Here is a 19,992-nt window from a genome sequence, read left to right as displayed (position 1 = left end):
TGTCCTGTATATATACACTGCACAGTACCACTCCTCCTGTCCTGTATATATACACTGCACAGCACTACTCCTCCTGTCCTGTATATATACACTGCACAGTACCACTCCTCCTGTCCTGTATATATACACTGCACAGTACCACTCCTCCTGTCCTGTATATATACACTGCACAGTACCACTCCTCCTGTCCTGTATATATACACTGCACAGTACAGCTCCTCCTGTCCTGTATATATACACTGCACGGTACTACTCCTCCTGTCCTGTATATATACACTGCACAGTACCACTCCTCCTGTCCTGTATATATACACTGCACAGCACCACTCCTCCTGTCCTGTATATATACACTGCACAGTACCTCTCCTCCTGTCCTGTATATATACACTGCACAGCACTACTCCTCCTGTCCTGTATATATACACTGCACAGTACCACTCCTCCTGTCCTGTATATATACACTGCACAGTATCACTCCTCCTGTCCTGTATATATACACTGCACAGTACAGCTCCTCCTGTCCTGTATATATATATACACTGCACAGTACCACTCCTCCTGTCCTGTATATATACACTGCACAGTACCACTCCTCGTGTCCTGTATATATACACTGCACAGTACCACTCCTCCTGTCCTGTATATATACACTGCACAGTACCACTCCTCCTGTCCTGTATATATACACTGCACAGTACCTCTCCTCCTGTCCTGTATATATACACTGCACAGTACCACTCCTCCTGTCCTGTATATATACACTGCACAGTACCACTCCTCCTGTCCTGTATATATACACTGCACAGTACCTCTCCTCCTGTCCTGTATATATACACTGCACAGTACCACTCCTCCTGTCCTGTATATATACACTGCACAGTACCACTCCTCCTGTCCTGTATATATACACTGCACAGTACAGCTCCTCCTGTCCTGTATATATTTACACTGCACAGTACCACTCCTCCTGTCCTGTATATATACACTGCACAGTACCACTCCTCGTGTCCTGTATATATACACTGCACAGTACCACTCCTCCTGTCCTGTATATATACACACTGCACAGTTCCACTCCTCCTGTCCTGTATATATACACACTGCACAGTACCACTTCTCCTGTCCTGTATATGTACAGTGCACAGTACCACTCCTCCTGTCCTGTATATATACACTGCATAGTACCTCTTCTCCTGTTCTGCATATATACACTGCTCAGTACCACTCCTCCTGTCCTGTATATATACACTGCACAGTACCACTTCTACTGTCCTGTATATAAACACTGTACATTACCACTTCTCCTGTTCTATATATGTACACTGCACAGTACCACTCCTCCTGTCCTGTATATATACACTGCACAGTACCACTCCTCCTGTCCTATATATATACTGCACAGTACCACTCCTCCTGTCCTGTATATATACACTGCACAGTACCACTCCTCCTGTCCTGTATATACACTGCACAGTACCACTTCTCCTGTATATATACACTGCACAGCACCACTTCTACTGTCCTGTATATATACACTGCACAGTACCACTTCTCCTGTTCTGTATATATACACTGCACAGCACCACTACTCCTGTTATGTATATATACACTGCACAGCACGACTTCTACTGTCCAGTATATATACACTGCACAGTACCACTCCTCCTGTCCTGTATATACACTGCACGGTACCACTTCTCCTGTATATACACTGCACAGCACCACTTCTACTGTCCTGTATATATACACTGCACGGTACCACTCCTCCTGTCCTGTATATATACACTGCACAGTACCACTCCTCCTGTCCTGTATATATACACTGCACAGTACCACTCCTCCTGTCCTGTATATACACTGCACAGTACCACTTCTCCTGTCCTGTATATATGTAGCACCCCGAGGGCTCGGTCGCTACAGACGTATTGCATCTCATCTAGATGTGCGATATCTCACTTCCAGGTAAGGATGGAGTGTGGATCAGGACCCCGACACCTGCATGCATTACACCACATTTCCGGGGGGCAGGGCGACCGATATGCTCCAAGCAGAGCGCGACAGTCCCTGTCCCTGGCTGGAGTGGGGGGAGGGAACACCGAGGAAGGGGGAACCCTGTAGTGCATAGGAGGGAGAGGGCAGTTCCTGGGTGCACCTAGAGGGAGGTATAAAAGGTGGGCACCATCTTAGTTCAGTGTGAAGTGAAGTCAGTGAGAGAAGACGAGAGAGCAGGAGGTGGGAGCAGAGGCTCTGCATGGGCTCTGCTCCGCAGGCAGGCCTAAGAGAGAGGCCAGAGCCTGGAGGAAGGAGAAGGAAGGAAGAGGAGCGGAGGAGGCTCAAGGAACGAAGGGACCCCAGGGGTGTGGACCGGCCAGTCACTACCGCACGCCCGAATCTACCTGCGTAGGGGGGTCAGGCCAAAGGGGCGAGACCGGTCCCCCAAACTAGTGGAGGTGGGGAACTACCCTCAGCTAGAAACCGGAGGATGTGACATTTCACGTGGCGCAGCCCCTCGCTACACCCGCTAGGAGGGCAGCACATAGGGTCAGGGAAACTGGCGCCGAGGTTTACCCAGAGAAGGCCCGAGGCAGCCGGACAGAAGCGAGGTCACTGGTGGGGTATGACAGGCTAGAGAAAGGACACACAAAGGGGGTCCCGTGAAACGCTCCGGAGCTACCTGGTAGTAGGCCGAGCCCCTCACCTGGTGAGCACAGTGCGACGTGGGACGTTATGACCAGCTGGAGTAACGTGGATAAAGAACTGTGAGTAAATACCCTGGACTGCATTACAGGACTCTGTGTCGTTACTGCTGCTCCCGCGCACCATCACCCCCAACATCCGCACTTGCTGCCCTGAGGCTATACTCCTCCCGTGGGGAGTTATACTACCCTCTGCTGCACCCACAACACCAGCCTCAGCGGTCTGCCCTGGAGCAGCGGTTCACTCTGACCGCAATCCACGGGTGGCGTAGTCGGACATTCAGCATATAGACTGCCATTTGGTTTGACCACCCTGGGCACGGACCCGGTCGCTGCCACGGAGACTGCAACCCCCAGCATCCACAAAAGGTCCGGTTCCGGGTATCCCCACACACACATGGCCCAGGGGGCGCGTCATATATACTGCACAGTACCACTCTTCCTGTCCTGTATATATACCCTGCACAGTACCACTCCTCCTGTCCTGTATATATACACTGCACAGTACCACTCCTCCTGTCCTGTATATATACACTGCACAGTACCACTCCTCCTGTCCTGTATATATACACTGCACAGTACCACTCCTCCTGTCCTGTATATTTACACACTGCACAGTACCACTCCTCCTGTATATATACACTGCACAGTACCACTCCTCCTGTCCTGTATATATACACTGCACAGTACCACTCCTCCTGTCCTGTATATATACACACTGCACAGTACCACTCCTCCTGTCCTGTATATATACACTGCACAGTACCACTCCTCCTGTCCTGTATATATATACTGCAGGTCTTTTTTTTTATTGATAGAATAAGTACAGTACATGACAGAACAATAATACATTACAGGACACCAAACATAAGAACAAAACAAGACGACAAATCACAGAAAATAGAAACAAAATAAATCCCCCCAGGAATATATATATATACAAGAAATAACTATTATAAAACCTATAAACCCCCGGCCCAGCTTCATTCATACTACTATATACAATCCCACACAACGCTCACACCGTCCTATATACACATAAAACACCGTCCTATATACAAGATTATATACAATAAAACACTAAACCTAATATAACGTATATACAACCGGAAACTAACACTAACCTACTGGTCCCACTGCCTGACCTTAGTCACACCCTTACCGCACCTCATTCACACCACAGAAAACCAAAAATAACAATATATACAATAGTGACATGAACAATTTTAAACCTTTTTTTTTTTTTTGTATATTTTTTTGTATTTTTTTAATTATTTATTTTTTTTTATTTTGTAATTTTTTAATATATATATAAAACACAGACCTACACTAACTATCCCGCCACCCCTGATCCAGCTCTGGCCACAAAGTTCAGGATTACTCCGAGCTAGGATCAGGCCCCAAAGTTTTTCCCCAGGCGGGGCCTGGACCAGGCCAGATCAGTCCTCTTATCACCGCTGATGAAGAACCCCCCCCCCCAAATACCCCACCCAACCTAACTAAAAACCCCTATTATACATTATATACAATATAAACAGAACACAACCTACACACTCACCATCCAAGGCTCAAGTTCGATGCCGGCAAACCTTCTATCCAGGAGACAGAAATACAAAACAAAAATCTAGGGTGGAAAGACATCAGCCCACCACCAGGATATAGGAGTACTACCGGACTAAGGCACCCTGAAGGAAAAGCCCCTCCAGAGATGGGCCGCCCTCCGGGCACCCAGTCTTTCATACTCCAGAGAACGTACCTTCACCAGGTCACCTAGGATGTTCCTACAGACTTCATCTACATGGAGGATTTTACTCTGCGTCGAGACTAAAACTCGTGCGTTCCACGTGAAATACCTCACCACTGCGCTGACTATGAATAAAGTGTCTCGGTCCCTTCTCCCAAGGTCTCCTAACGCTCCATAGGCCCACCCGGCGTAGGACAGAGTAGCCAGCCGCGGCCAACCAATGGAAGCCCCCACCCTGTTGTACACCTCTGTATTAAAGGGACAATGAAGCAGGAAGTGCTCCATGCTTTCCAGCACGTTAGCACAAGCCTCACGGGGGTAATTCCTGTCCTCGGAGCTCCTGAACTTCAAATTGTCCCTCACATACACCTTACCATGGAAGCAGTGCCAAGTCAAGTCCCAGTACTTCTCGGGGATCCTGCTAGAATTTAACAAACTCAACCCAACCTCCAGATCCCGACTTGGGCAGTCTTTGAGGGCCAATGGACTCTGAAAATGAGAAAGCAAGACCCTCATATCGAGGAGTTTCCTCGGGAGGGACCTCACCTCCCACATTCCCAGACCCCACCGGCGGATCATTTTCAGAACCGGGGTAATATAAGCCGGGAGATGCCCGTGTGGTGTGCGAAGATCCTTCAATCTTCCCCCTGTCTCCCATTCCTGGAAGAAAGGCTGAAACCATCCCTTGCAGGAGAATACCCACGGAGGAGCCCTCTCTTTCCAGAGGTTTGCCACGTTCACTTTCAAGAAGGTGTTCACTAGGAACACCACGGGGTTCACCATATTCAAACCCCCTAGTCTCTTCGTGCGGTAAGTGACCTCCCGCTTGACTAGGTTCAGTCTGTTCCCCCATAACATCTGGAAGAACAGATTGTAGACCCGTGTCCAGAGAGGCTCTGGCAAGACACAGACGCTGCCCAGGTAGATTAGCAAGGGGAGCAGGAAAGCTTTGCACAGGCCAACCCTTTCCCTCAGGGTCAAAGACCAACCCCTCCATTGGTCCACTCTTTGGGTGACACCTTTGATTCTGCCTTCCCAGTTTTTCGTGGGGTAATCACCCTGGCCGAATTCGATGCCCAGGACTTTGGCATGTTCTTGGGGTTCGGGGAGGGTGTCCGGAAGATCAAACCTGGGATCTCCGCCTCCCAGCCAGAGACTCTCACACTTATCCTGGTTGACCTTGGACCCGGATGCCTCAGAGTAGCGTTCCACTTCTGACATCACCACCACTGCCTCCTCTTGCGATGAAACAAAGACGGTGACATCGTCCGCGTAGGCCACCACCCTCAGGATAGCCTCCGGCGCCGCCCCGCCCATCCGCACCCCCGCCAACGGTCCACAATCGATCCTTCTGAGGAAGGGATCGATCGCAAACGCGTAAAGCAAAGGGCTAAGAGGACAGCCCTGACGGACACCGGATCCTACCCCGAAAGGTCGTCCAATCCACCCATTCACCAGAGGGAAAGTCTCAGCCCCTGCATACAAGGTCTTAAGCCAGTCCACAAACCCTCCAGGCAGACCATACCTCAAAAGAGTGGACCAGAGGTACTCGTGGTTAACCCGATCAAAGGCTTTTGCCTGATCCAGGGTCAGCAAGAACCCCTTCCAGAGGCCCGCCCTGCCTTGCTCCACGGCCTCTCGGACACCTAGAACAGCACTAAAAGTGCTACGGCCAGGAACGCAACAGTGCTGAACCTCCGAAAGGAGCTGGGGTGCAAACTTCACCAGCTTGTTGAAAAGTATCTTAGCCAAAATCTTCCTGTCCACATTGAGAAGTGCTATGGGACGTCAGTTCTCAATGCGTGACGGATCCTTACCCTTTGACAAAATGATCAAAGCTGACCTCCTTAATGATCTCGGCAGAGTGCCCGAGGAGAGACACTCGTTAAACACCTGAGTCAAGAGGGGGACCAAAGAGTCCCTAAAGGTCCTAAAGAACTCGGATGTTAAGCCATCCGGACCTGGCGACTTTTTGGGCCTAAGCCCATCGATCGCCAGTCTCACTTCCTCTTCTTTGATCGCTTCTGCCAAATCGCCCAGCGAGAGGTCAGCCCCTGGCTCAGGAACGGATTCAGCCAGGAAAGCAGACATCCCGTCACGATCAAGCTCCCTCCTTCCCAAGAGGTGCGAGTAGTAGGAACTGACGACCTCCAAGATCCCTGATCTGGACCTTCTCAGGGACCCCGTACTGTCCACCAGCCCCGTCACTATCTTACTATTCACTGACATCTTACAGTTTCTGTAAGAGTCGGGCGAGCAGTACTTCCCGTAGTCCCTCTCGAAAACCAAAGATGCGTGCCTATCGTACTGACACCTCTTCAGCAAGGACTTCACTCTGGAGATCTCCTCGCGGCTACCTCCAGTCGAGACAAGATGCTCGAGTTTCCTCCTCAGGCTCTGATACAGGCGATCCCTGTTCAGGCTTCTGAGGTTCGAGAGCTGCCGGAAGAATCTCGCCACCCGATGTTTGAACATCTCCCACCACTCTGACTTAGTGTTACTTAGGCCCAGCAATGGTACCTGGCTCTGAAAGAATTCCTCAAAAGACCGTCTCACAGCTTCTTCCTCAAGGAGTGACGAATTCAGCTTCCAATAGCCTCTTCCCATCTGAGGAGTCTCTGTAACGTTCAGAGAAAACATAATCAAACAGTGATCGGAGAACTCCACCTCCACAACCGACAACGGTGAAGAGACGGCCTCCTCCTTCAAATAAAACCTGTCTAGCCTAGACCTGCACTGACTACCTCTAAAAAAGGTGAATCCCGTGTCGCCCAGGTTGTGCCGGATGTGGACATCCACCAGGCGAGCCTCACTCACTATCCTGTTTAACGCGACGTAGTCATAAGCCAGCCGGTCTCCGGAACCTCCTCTATCACAGGATCTCGTGACATTGTTGAAATCCCCTCCGAAGACCACCTGCCGACTCGAAAATAAAAAAGGTTTGATCTTCAGGAAGAGACATTTGCGGTCCCACTTGGACTGGGAACCATAGATGTTAATGAGCCGAAGCTCTTGTCCCCCCATGGAGACATCTAGGATCAAGCATCTCCCCATTTCTAATTCGATCACTCGTCTGCATTCAACCGCTGCGGTCTTAAAAAGGACCGCCACCCCGCTATACGGCTCGGCCGCAAGAGTCCAGTAGGAGGGTCCATGCCTCCACTCCCGCCTTGCTTTATGCAAGGTTGATATATCGGTCAACCTGGTCTCCTGCAAAAACAAAATGTCGGCGTCAAGTTGGCCGAGAAAATGAAAGGCCGTGTACCTTGCCGCATCTGACTTTATGCTGCAAACATTAATAGTTGCCAGCGTCAACGGGGTGGGTGCCGCCATCATGATTGATTGAATTAGATAGCCTTTTTCTTCCCACCACTGACAGTCCCAACCTCTTCCTCCGATAATGACGGGTTTTTAGTGCGCTTAAGACAAACAGACTCGTCCATTCTCTCCTTACATACATTCTTGCCCTCGTCTGGTGATCCTGGGTTAGTCGTCCCCCCAGAGGGCTTTGTATTTGCCCCCCGAGAGGAAGACCCAGCCATCTCCTGAGCCCCAACCACCTTGTCCGCAACCTTCGGCCCCGGGTCCCCACTTCCCCCCTCCAGAGGGAGGTCCTGGAGAGCCCCGAACCGGTTGGAGAGATCCACCATAGGGGGGGCGGCTGAACCCTCCAATGGCGCTTGGATCACGGCCAGAGAGTCAGAGGGGTCGCACTCCAAAGAGGCAGCTCGAGACCTGGTCCCCCTCCTACCTCTGGCCGTTTTTCTGTTACCCTAGAATCATAGAATGGTAGAGTTGGAAGGGACCTCCTGGGTCATCTGGTCCAACCCCCTGCTCAAAGCAGGATTCACTAGATCATCTCAGACAGATGTCTGTCCAGCCTCTGTTTGAAGACGTCCATTGAAGGGGAACTCACCACCTCTCGTGGCAGCCTGTTCCACTCATTAATCACCCTAACTGTCAAAAAGTTTTTTCTAATATCTAATCTGTGTCTCCTCCCATTTAGTTTCATCCCATTGCTTCTAGTCTTTCCTTGTGCAAATGAGAATAAAGATGATCCTTCTACAATGTGACAGCCCTTGACATATTTGTAGACAGCTATTAAGTCTCCTCTCAGTCTTCTTTTTTGCAAGCTAAACATTCCCAAATCCTGCAACCGTTCCTCATAGGACATGGTTTGCAGACCAGTCACCATTCTGGTCGCTCTTCTCTGAACTTGCTCCAGTTTGTCTATGTCTTTTTTAAAATGTGGTGCCCAAAACTGTACACAGTATTCCAGATGAGGTCTGACCAAAGAGGAGTAAAGACCGATAATGACTTCACGTGATCTAGACTGTATGCTTCTGTTAATACATCCCAGAATTGTATTTGCCTTTTTTGCTGCTGCATCACACTGTTGACTCATGTTCAGTCTATGATCTATTAGTATACCTAAGTCTTTTTCACATGTACTGTTGCTTAGCTCTATTCCTCCCATTCTGTACATGCTTTTTTCATTTTTATTGCCCAGATGTAGTACTTTGCATTTTTCCCTGTTAAAAACCATTCTGTTGGTTGCTGCCCACTGCTCCAGTTTATTTAGGTCTTTTTGAATCCTCTCTCTCTCTTCTCTAGTATTAGCTATCCCTCCTAGCTTTGTGTCATCAGCAAATTTAATCAGTTTACTCTCAATTCCTTCATCCCTTTTTCTTTTTCTGTGACCACTCCCCCTCTCCCTCATCTAGACTGTCACCAGAAGAGGGTTCCTGGGAAGACGTGGCGTCCTCTCGCTCTTCCCTTTCAAGTCTCTTGACTTCCTCGCTCAATTCACTGTCTTTAGGATCCTCAGCTGCAAGTGAAGTACCTGGGTCAGAGTTTAGGGACATTACTCCCTGCCCCCTGTCCCCACGGCGCTTCTCCTGCCACCTGATGGTGGATGGCGGCAGCTTGCTCCTCACCGGTTCCCTGCCTCCCCCGCCCCTACTGGTCCCTTCACCGGCAAGATGAGTTCCAGCTTTCGCCTGTCCCGCACTCGCCGCTTTCAGGACCACATTGGCGAAGGAACGCAGACAGCGACTGAACGGGTGACCGAGGTCACCACACAAGTTACACCTAATCCTGCGACAGGCAGCAGCAAGATGACCGAGGTCCCCACACTGTGCGCATTTCTGGGTGGTACACTGCGCACTGAAGTGTGTGGGGCTACCGCACCTGTGACAGACCTTAGGCTGCCCCCGGTGGAAAATCAAGATCCTATCCCTCCCCAAAAAGGTTGAGGAGGGGATATGGGTAACAGTGTTTCCCGAAACCTTCAATCTCACCATGAAGGTCCAGGCCCCTGACCAGATACCATGGTCATCCAGATTCTTTTCGGGAATATTGGTGACCTCTCCGTATCGACTCACCCAGGTGGTAATGTCCATACAGGAAAGCGACTCGTTACTAGTCAAAACGGTCACTTTCCTGACTGAATCTTGGCGGGTTATTGCCAGGGGAAAGAGACCATGCCATTCGGGGCGACTCCGAGCCAGCTCATGGCGAGACCAGAAAAGCTCAAGGCCCTCCGGTCTCATGAAGCTGACATCGAAGTAGGAGGTCCTGTAGGGATGGATCAAGGCAAAGATGTCATATGCCGCAAAGCCCATCCCCAGCAGGAGCTCAACCACCTTCGACCTATCAGGACAGGCATCCTTGCTTACCCACTGGAAATGGACCACGTTCCTACGGTTACTCCTTTGCCCCGTTGTCGGCAGAGACCAGACAGTCTCTGCCCCTCTATCACGGAAGGCTGAAAGACCATGTCTCTCTATCCAGAAAGACAGATCAACCTCCCTCCCCTCTACAGTGATGGAGCTCTCCCCTCTCCTCAGGGCGTCCAGGAGCTGCTGTTGCAAATCACCATCCCCAGGGCTACCAGACGAGGGCGCACTACTACCCCCAGCACTGACAGCTCCTGAATAGCTTTGGGCTGAGGCCCCCGCCAATGCTGGGGGGGAAGAGGGACCAGCGCCTACTTCCTCCCCACCAACACCAGTGCTGCTGCCACCATTCACTCCACTACTACTCACACCATTCGCAGGACCATTACTCCCATCATTCACTCCACTACTTCTCCCACCATTTGCTTCATCACTACTCCCACCATTCATTACACCACTACCCCCAACATTTGCTACACCACTACTCCCACCATTCCCACTACTCCCAGCATTCATTCCACCACTACCCCCACCATTTGCTGCATCATCATTCACTGCACCACTACTTCCACCATTTGCTACATCATTATTCACTGCACCACTACCCCCACCATTTGCTGCATCATCATTCACTGTACCACTAATTCCACCATTCCTACTACTCTCATCATTTGCTCCACCATTACTCTCACCATCTGCTCCACCATTACTCCCATCATTCACTGCACCACTATTTCCATTCCCTTTACTTGTCACCCCATTACCTCTGCTGTTCTCTGCACCTTCCACAGTCACCTCCATTCCTTCATCCCTTGTGTCTGGTGTCTCTGCACTCACACCTGCTGGGCTGGGGGAGGGGAGCACTCCCAGAGACTCCTTTCCCTGCAGCACCACACCCGTTTCCCTTTGGTTGCTGCTGGCTTTCTGCAGGTCGTCTCCTGGAGCGCCCCGCCCCCCTACTGCAGCATTTTGGTCCTTGTGCTGGGCAGACTGTTTTCTCGGCACCTCTGCCCGCCCTGCACCCACAGACTTTGGGGTCTTAGTGTCCTTTTTGGGCGCTGGGGCACACTGCCCCCCTGTCGCAGCAGTGTGCCCAGTGTTCTTCGCAGAGGTGTTTTTCACATCCCTCCCTGCCCCTCCGGCCCCGGTGATAACCGGCTTAGCCGCAGAGGGCAGGGTGGGAAACTCCACAGAACTTCCTATGTCCGGCGCTGTGAGTACCTCCACAGCCTCGCCCCCTGCACTGTTCCCCGCACAGATGGCAGCATCGCCGGACGTCCTTCTCCTCTCCCCACCTTGCCTCTGCCTCGAGCCCACTGCAGAGCCCGTGCCTTTAGGTTTGGTGGAGTTTAAACAGAAGGTGGCAGGCGCAACATCAGACATTGGTACATACTTATAACTCACCACCTCCTGTGCGGCTCCTCCGGTCTTCCTCTTCCTCCTCTTGGTCTCCTCCACTGGTTTGTCCTCACCGAAAAAAAACCGTGTCAGGTCCACTGGAGACTCCAGCAGTCGGATCTCCCTCAGCAGTCCTCCTTCCTCTTCCTCCCCCGACACTCCAGCCTCTGCTCTGGGAGTCCTCTGCCCTCCAGGGAGACCACTGGAACTCCGGCTCTGCCCCTCACTGGCTCCAGCAACTGAGACTCCAGTCACCTCTTCATCCTCCCCCTCCTCTTCACTAAGGACGCCGGCTGGCGGTTCTCCTGAGGTGTTTAACCCCTTCATTTCTGAGAACCGCCGCTGGTTCTTAAACCTCTCCAGGAAGGGACCTGCGCTTTTCTCAATCCCCTCCCGGAGGAGCACTAACCTGACCACCTCGTCTCTGAGGGCTTTAAACCTCTGGGAGGTCGCGGGTCTTTCCTTGTTGGACGCCCAGGTGTTCAGGATCCGGGCCTCCCTCAGCTCCTCTTTCAGCTGGGTTAGTGCTTTGCCGGCGTCCTCGTACTCTCGTAACGTGGCGACCACTCGGGAGGAGAAGAAACTTGTGGACTCGCTGGAGCTCATCTCCCCCCAGAATCTTACTGGGCTCTTGTTCCTGGGGCCTGGGGTGCCCCGGTATCCCTCTCTGGGCTGGCGGTGAACAGTCTCGGGGTTGGAGCAGGTGGATGTACTATTCCTCACCCTTCCAGATCTCCTCACTCCCTCCTGGGCCGGTTGTTGAGGCTCCTTCTCCCCCGCCGGCATAGACCGGGGGATAGGAGGCTGGGAAGCCATGCCGGCCTCCCAGTAGGCCTGCCTCTCCCTGGGGAGAAGAGAGGCAGACGACGACCCTCCTCCTGGAAGTGCTTGAGCTCAGGAGGCAGGTGCTACTCTCAGCACCACTCCTCCTGTCCTGTGTGTATACACTGCACAGTACACGTACACGCTTTCTTTTCTTCATCTTGTCCAGACTCCATGATGACTTTTTTCATCCACACCTCGTCTCTGCAGACTTCCATCTTCTCCACATGATACCCTTAAAAATAACAGTGTCATTATAATGCCCCTGAATAAAAATATCTGCCCAACGCTAAGCCCCTGAATAAATAATTGCCCTTCACTATATTTCCTGCACAAATTATGACCCACACTCTTATGGTACATGCTCTCCACACTGCCCTCTCCATTCCACACTGGGCCCCCTCTAAACACTGTCCTCTCACAGGATGCACACCTATAGGGCACAGTCTCTATAATGTGCCCCCTCATCACACTCCCCCCTCCTTGGCATACTGTCCCTTCCTAGCTGTGACCTTGCACTGTCCCCCATGCTACCCCAGCACTACTAAGTCTCTATTCTGTGCCCACTCACTTTTCTCCCCCTCAGTCTTTATATCGTCTCCTCTCACATCCCCCCATCTAACCATACTGTCTATTCATTTACCTCCTCAATCTCCATACTGCCTCCTCACACTATCCGACACCTCCGATTCCTCATACTGTGTCCGCACCCATCCCATCACCCTGGCTCCCCATACTGTGTCCGCACCCATCTTTCCCCTTGCTCCTCATACTGTGCCTTGAAATTTGGCCTGCTCCACATATTGTGTCTGCACCTGTCCCTTCCTTGCTCCCCAAATTTGTGTACTCAAATCTTCCCTACTCCTCGTTACACTAAACTTGACCCCAACCATACACTAAATCTCCAATGACTTCAGCTCTACAGGAGCACTTACCTCCAATGCACACCTCTCCGGCTCTGGGAAGTGACATGACAATCAGAGCTTCAATTGTACTCACATCTAATAGACCTTCACCTTCTCTGAGCCTACTGTCAGTTGGACAGCTGGCTCAGAGAACAGCCAACTCCCAGTCTGGGAGGCGGCAAAACACAGCCGCCGGGAAAGTTTCCTTGGATCGCTGCATTAGGTGGCCTGACAGCACCCCCCTGTTGGCTGCACCTGGGGCAGATGACCCGTCTGTCCCCCCCCTTTAGATGCAGCTCTGCAACTGCCATATAGAAAGTGCCGCTCCCAGGAGAAAATTAACTTTATTCCTACCAGGAGCCGCCAGCATGCAGTCATACAGTTATGCCCACACAGCTACAGTAACCACGTCCTGGCACTTTGACTGACAGCCGGCTCATCAGTGAATCAGTACAGAGCAGGCAGTCAGTCTGTCCTGAGGCACGCTTACTGTCCTGACAGTGGTGACTGAATACACGCCTGCACAGCTCTATGACTGAAAACTGGTTCATTTTCTCCCAGATGCTGCATATTCAGTACTTTGTGCTCATCACGTCTTTTTGCTGCAAAAAAACGCAACATTTTACTGCACAAGCAAAGTGAATGAGATTTGTGAAGCCTCATGCACATGGGACTTATTTTATCCTTGCAGATTTGGTGCAGTTTCAAATCTGCAGCATGTCAATTCTTTCAGCATTTCTGCAACGTTTTTCAGCCATTCTAAGGGTATGTGCACACGATGCAGAAATGCTCAGGATTTTTTCCTGAGCGTTTCTGCATCTCTCTGGCAGGAAAAAACGCATGCGGATTGTACATGCGGTTTCCTGCCAGGGACATGCGGAAATGAAGCGGTCTTCACTTTCATTTCCGCATGCGGGTTGACAAGCGCTTCCCAAGCGATTTTAGCATCACTTGGAAAGTGCTTGTCAACTTCACACTATATAAATCCATGCAACCGGCATGGATTTATATAGTGTGTGATGTCAAAAAATAAAAAATAAATCTATACTTTACCCTCTGATGGCCCCCGGTGTCCTGCTTCATCGGTCCCGGCTGCCGGCAGTGAAGACTGTAGGACCTTCCGACGTCAGCGTCACGTGACCCGTCACATGACTCTGACGTCAGCGAAGGTCCTTCATTCAACCGCGAAGTGCGCGGGAAGCCGGCAGGACGCAGCGCGGGCCGTCAGAAGGTGAGAATATATATATTTTTTATTTTATTCTTTTTTTTTTAATGGTACCTGGGTCTGGATGAGAGTCCTCTCCTCCACACCAGGGTACCATCCGCACATTAGACCGCATGAAAAGCGCATCAACATATACAGTGATGCGGATTCCATGCGGTCTAATGCAAGTCAATGGCGGCAAAAGAGCAGCGTTTCCGCAAAATTAATTGACATGCTGCGGATTTTTGACCGCGTCTTATAGTCTTATAGTTTATTATAGTTATAGTTTATAAGGCCGAAAAAAGACAAGCGTCCATCCAGTTCAGCCTATTTCTTGTGCACTGCAGCTATTCCGCAGCGTTGATCCAGGGGAAGGCAACAAAAAACAAAACAAACAAAAAAAAACAAACATGCGGTATAGGCCAATTGACATCATTGAGGAAAAAATTCACTTCCCGACACCTGCGGAAAAATCCGCATCATGGGCACAGCACATGCGGATTTCCATTGGGGAACATTGCTGCCCTTCTACCATGCGTTTTTCATGCGTTTCCGCGGCGTTTACGCAACTGCAAAAACGCCACGGAAACGCATGAAAAACGCATCGTGTGAACTCAGCCTAATGGTTGGGGAAAAAAACATCAAAAACACGCTTTTTTTATGCAGCATTTTTCTTGCCAAAAAACATGTTTTTGGTGCAGAAACAAATACGCTTGGCAGCCAACCTTCTACCTCCGAAGGCAGCGCCTGGCAGATGCCCCGTTTGTGGACTGATCGGAGCAATAACTTAGTTTTGAAATAAGATGGACACCTAGACTGAAAGGTGACAAAGCTCCTTATAGTCAGTGGGGATGGTTGGGCTCCTCGATGCGTTACAAGACATATCTGTCCCCAGCTACTTTCCATTGTTCTGCTCCTATAATGGACAGGACAACAAAAAGGTTTAGCAGTAGTGTGAACACAACCTTCATGGGGTTGTCCATCACTTTCTAAACTTTTCTTAATGTGGCGAGGTGAGAATGAAATGGTAAATGGGTGCAGCTGTGGTTAAGGGCGTTATAAACTTTTGCCATGAAGCGCTATGCATGACATATTTTGTCCTGATTTCCCTTCTTCAAAAGTTGGGTGGTATTCCCATGCATGTGCTAATGAGGACACGTAATGGGAGGTTTCCCAACCAGTGGCCACTTGGCTTTGGCTCCCCTTCTTTACTATGTTGGACAGAGAGCCCTTATTGACATGCGCCATTCTGAGCTCTGTGTATGCCATGAGTACACGTTGTGGAGGGATTCTCTACAGTGATATCACTGAATGGCGACACTAGTGGGTTAGACAGATAAGCAGATCGCTGTGTGAAGCCCTGGTCCACTATCCAGGTCAGTGCCCTATGGCCGTGGACATCAGCTGCAGGAGTTTCCTGACCTTCGGGTCCTGGGCTCATCTTAGGATTTGCTGTGCTGGTGTATCGTTACCTCTGCGCCAGGCACCGCACAGATGATGCCACAATGAGGAACCCAGAAGATATGGAAATTCACGCAGCTCTGACCGGGGCCGTGGTGGTGCAAAGCGATCAACTCATCTCTAGTGGTAATACACCTCAGAGTCATTATACACTCGGCTGCTTCTTACAAAATTATATTACACATGAATTACTGTACAGAAGTGACCATGTTCCCAGATGAGCAACTAAGGAGTCCCACGCACTGTGCCCAGAGGAGTGACTGACGAGCTCCCCCCCGCGCTGCAACCAGGGAAGCTGGTGAGGAGTCCCACGCACTGCGCCCAGAGGAGCTGGTGAGGAGTCCCACGCACTGTGCCAAGAGGAGCTGGTGAGGAGTCCCACGCACTGTGCCCAGAGGAGCGACTGAGGAGTCCCACGCACTGTGCCCAGAGGAGCGACTGAGGAGTCCCACGCACTGTGCCCAGAGGAGTGACTGATGAGCTCCCCCCGCGCTGCAACCAGAGAAGCTGGTGAGGAGTCCCACGCACTGTGCCCAGAGGAGCTGGTGAGGAGTCCCACGCACTGTGCCCAGAGGAGCTGGTGAGGAGTCCCACGCACTGTGCCCAGAGGAGCTGGTGAGGAGTCCCACGCACTGTGCCCAGAGGAGCTGGTGAGGAGTCCCACGCACACTGTGCCCAGAGGAGCTGGTGAGGAGTCCCACGCACTGTGCCCAGAGGAGCTGGTGAGGAGTCCCACGCACTGTGCCCAGAGGAGCTGGTGAGGAGTCCCACGCACTGTGCCCAGAGGAGCTGGTGAGGAGTCCCACGCACTGTGCCCAGAGGAGCTGGTGAGGAGTCCCACGCACTGTGCCCAGAGGAGCTGGTGAGGAGTCCCACGCACTGTGCCCAGAGGAGCTGGTAAGGAGTCCCACGTACTGTGCCCAGAGGAGCTGGTAAGGAGTCCCACGCACTGTGCCCAGAGGAGCTGGTGAGGAGTCCCACGCACTGTGCCCAGAGGAGCTGGTGAGGAGTCCCACTCACTGTGCCCAGAGGAGCTGGTGAGGAGTCCCACGCACTGTGCCCAGAGGAGCTGGTGAGGAGTCCCACGCACTGTGCCCAGAGGAGCTGGTGAGGAGTCCCACGCACTGTGCCCAGAGGAGCTGGTGAGGAGTCCCACGCACTGTGCCCAGAGGAGCTGGTGAGGAGTCCCACGCACTGTGCCCAGAGGAGCTGGTGAGGAGTCCCACGCACTGTGCCCAGAGGAGCTGGTGAGGAGTCCCACCCACTGTGCCCAGAGGAGCTGGTGAGGAGTCCCACCCACTGTGCCCAGAGGAGCTGGTGAGGAGTCCCACCCACTGTGCCCAGAGGAGATGGTGAGGAGTCCCACGCACTGCGCCCAGAGGAGCTGGTGAGGAGTCCCATGCACTGCGCCCAGAGGAGCTGGTGAGGAGTCCCACGCACTGTGCCCAGAGGAGCTGGTGAGGAGTCCCACGCACTGCGCCCAGAGGAGCTGGTGAGGAGTCCCACGCACTGCGCCCAGAGGAGCTGGTGAGGAGTCCCACGCACTGCGCCCAGAGGAGCTGGTGAGGAGTCCCACGCACTGTGCCCAGAGGAGCTGGTGAGGAGTCCCACGCATTGCGCCCAGAGGAGCTGGTGAGGAGTCCCACGCACTGTGCCCAGAGGAGCTGGTGAGGAGTCCCACGCACTGTGCCCAGAGGAGCTGGTGAGGAGTCCCACGCACTGTGCCCAGAGGACCTGGTGAGGAGTCCCACGCACTGTGCCCAGAGGAGCTGGTGAGGAGTCCCACGCACTGCGCCCAGAGGACCTGGTGAGGAGTCCCACGCACTGTGCCCAGAGGAGCTGGTGAGGAGTCCCACGCACTGTGCCCAGAGGACCTGGTGAGGAGTCCCACGCACTGTGCCCAGAGGAGCTGGTGAGGAGTCCCACGCACTGCGCCCAGAGGACCTGGTGAGGAGTCCCACGCACTGTGCCCAGAGGAGCTGGTGAGGAGTCCCACGCACTGTGCCCAGAGGAGCTGGTGTGGAGTCCCACGCATTGCGCCCAGAGGAGCTGGTGTGGAGTCCCACGCACTGCGCCCAGAGGACCTGGTGTGGAGTCCCACGCACTGTGCCAAGAGGAGCTGGTGAGGAGTCCCACGCATTGCGCCCAGAGGAGCTGGTGTGGAGTCCCACGCACTGTGCCAAGAGGAGCTGGTGAGGAGTCTTCCACATTGTGCAAATGTGACACCCCAGGGGTCTGGTTGCCACAGTGATAGAGATATTACGTCTGAGAGCAGGTGGGAGGTCTCTTGGTCAGGAATCCTATGCATGCCACACCTCCTGCACAGTCCTGGGAGGGGAAGAACTTCCCCTATATAAAACTGGGGCTGAGGCAGGGTTAGTGAGTAGAGAAGAAGTAGAGACAGAGAAAAGAAGCAAATATAGGAACAGAACATGAGGAGCTCTGTGGGAGCAGTGTTACAAGGAGTCAGGGGCTGGCAGCTGCAGAGCTCGCTCTGACTGAGAAGATTTCTTACCGGACCCGGAGTCCGAGGCTGTGGGGACTAACTCCTACCCAGCAGCAGAATCCGTCAGGCAGGGGATTCCAGGTCCTCTGGCCAAGAAACCCGAAGGCCCCGAGTCACCGGCCATACGGGTGAGCACCACACGGTACACTGAGGGACGTGGGCTACTTATACCCGCCTCTAGCAAGGTAGCCAGAAGAGTACAGTTAGTTTGGGAGGCCTACAACTCCGCCTGGCCAGGGGAGATCCCATCTGCTCAAGGACTGACCAGGCCCCAATCGCTAGCCAGTACTCCGGGAGGGTCTATCTTTGTCACCAGTAAAGACCCTGAACTACACCGTACCGTCTCCGAGTGGTTCCTGCTACCCCCATCATCCACGTCGGCTGCCCTGAGGCCATACCCCTCCCGTTGGGGGTTATACTATCACGCTGCACAATCCTACCACCAGCCTCAGCGGTCTGCCCTGCAGCAGCAGCTCCTTAGCTGTACTCAACGGGTGGCGTAGTCGTCCAACATCTACCGCTGATACATCGCCGCTCAGTTTGACTCCCTGGGCACGGACCGGGTCACCGCCACGAGACTACAACCCTCAACAGATCCGGCTCCGGGTAAGCTCCCGCGTGCGCAACGCAGCGCGACACAGGCCCAGGGGCGCGTCAACTTTTGGCGTAGTCGGCAGGATTTCGTGCCCGCAACCACCGGGTACTGCGTGCCTGAAAAAGACTGTTCAAACTTACCTGTGGTGAAGATTCCCGCCATCCGGCGCCATCTTCAGCCTTCTTCCCGCCATCGGTGAAGATTCCCGCCATCCGGCGCCATTTTCAGCCTTCTTCCCGCCTTCTGTGGAGTTTTCCCGCCGTTGGACGCCATCTTGAAGACGTCGCGCAGGAAGAAGAGGGGCGTGGACTCCGAAAGCGCGCGAGAACTGAAGCCCCGCCTCACGTCCGGACGTCGCGTAAGGTCCTGGAAGGAGCCCAGCAGACGCCGACGTCACAGGAGCGCGACGGAAGGTCCTCAACCCTGACGATCTACTGCGGAGCCGCGGCCTACGGAAGAGGATCATCGCAAGGTAGGCCACGGTCCACTAGGGGGGAGGAGGATGTCGGATACGGAGGAGAGCTTCACTGCCTCAACCCCCGCCAGCGCCACCGCTGCTGCAGTCATGCCTTTCACCATGCCCTATATCCCGGGAGCGGCCTGGCTACCCCAGTACTCAGGGGAGTCACATACCCTGCATGACTTTAGAGAAAAGCTGGATAGCCTCTTCCAGGTGTACCCCCTCACAGAAGAGCAAAAATGGAGCATCCTGGTGGCCCAATTAACTGGGGCAGCCCGAAGGGAGGTAAAGTCCTGGCCACCTGGGGGGAGGACTGTCGCAGGGATACTAACCCGGCTGAGGGACACCTTTGATACCCGCACCTCAGCCGAGATCAAGCTTAGATTCTACGGGTGCAAGCAGCGAGCACACGAGAGTATAAGGGACTATGCCCTGAACCTACAAGAGGCCCTGAGAGCCATTAAGCAGACCGACCCTGACGGCGTGGGAGACGAGGACAGGCTGTTGACTGAACAATTTATAG

The sequence above is a fragment of the Phyllobates terribilis genome, unplaced genomic scaffold, assembly GCF_046119375.1.
Source record: "Phyllobates terribilis strain yellow unplaced genomic scaffold, ASM4611937v1 Scaffold_7__3_contigs__length_470593459, whole genome shotgun sequence".
Lineage (NCBI taxonomy): Eukaryota > Metazoa > Chordata > Amphibia > Anura > Dendrobatidae > Phyllobates > Phyllobates terribilis.
Note: the sequence above shows the minus strand (reverse complement) of the source record.